This window comes from Echinops telfairi, unplaced genomic scaffold, assembly GCF_000313985.2.
Source record: "Echinops telfairi isolate 266 unplaced genomic scaffold, ASM31398v2 ScPeMD7_655;HRSCAF=1070, whole genome shotgun sequence".
In the NCBI taxonomy this organism is placed as follows: Eukaryota; Metazoa; Chordata; class Mammalia; order Afrosoricida; family Tenrecidae; genus Echinops; species Echinops telfairi.
The window spans coordinates 16,995,061-16,996,211 of NW_022104553.1; positions in this window are offsets into that span (position 1 = coordinate 16,995,061).

Genomic DNA, 1,151 nt, shown 5'->3' on the forward strand with positions numbered 1-1,151 from the left:
GAGGGGCTGGGGTTCAGGGTTCGTGGTGTGAGGGAGGAGGAGCTGGGGGTCAGGACCCAGGGTCTGAGGGAGGAGGGCTGGGATTAAGCGCTTGGTCAGAGGGCTTAAGCCTTCTGGGTATCCAGACCAACTTCTCCCCCCCGCCTCCCCCTGTGTCCCGTAAACATCCTGGGGGTTGCTGAGTGGGCTCCAGTGCTTAGGCGTCATTGATGACATGGGTTGGAGGGGCTCGGCAGGGGGCCGGGGGCTTGGGTCACAGGGGTTTAGGGGCTGAGGCTGGGCAGCTGGGACCATTTCCTGTATCCACATCATCCAGACCTGCTTCCCAATTCCCTGGATTCCACAGGGAACAAGGAGGGGGTGGGGGTGGGGCCGCCGTGGCCCAAGGCCGTGGCTTTGGGTTGGGGGGGGGGGGCTGCCTGCAAGGCTCTGGCCACTAATGACAGGTTTGGGTTGCCTCTGTGGCCAGCCTGCCCAGTCACCCCCAGAGGCCAGACAGGACCCCCCAGGGACAGACAGACGGACACACACCGCCTCGGACCTGCTGACCTCACACCTAGTCAGAACCACCAAGTTGGGGCCAGCCCAGGAGCACAGCCCCCTGGTCCTGTCTGGCCTCTGCCTCTCAGGGTCGGCCTGTGAGCCTGAGACCACCGCTCTGGCTCTGGCACAGGGCCTGTCCGTCCCAGTCAGTCTCTCCATTACTCTCTAGTGCCCCCTGGTGCCTCTCCCGGCTCTCAGGGCTCTGGTAGTGCAGCGGACTAAGCTGGGGGGGGGCGGGGGGGAGGGTCCTGCCTCTGGGGTCTTCCATCAATTCTTCTTTGGACCGGCTAACCCTGCCTGTCTTCCAGGAAAGCCAGCCAAGTCTCCTGCTGGGGGAAGTCTCACAGTGCAGAACATCCAGTTCTGCGTTTTCTACCTGAGAGGCTCCTGGGCCAGGTGCAGGGAGTCTCACCCCATAATCTAGGCAGATGCAGAACTCTGAGATCCCCACAGGAAGGATGGCCCAGACTGCCCAGTGCCAAGACACTTTTCTCGAGTGACCTTGACACAGGCACTGGGGGTCAGGACTCCTGGTCTGAGGGAGGAGGGCTGGGGGTCAGGACTCCTGGTCTGAGGGAGGAGGACTTGGGGGTCAGGACTCCTGATTC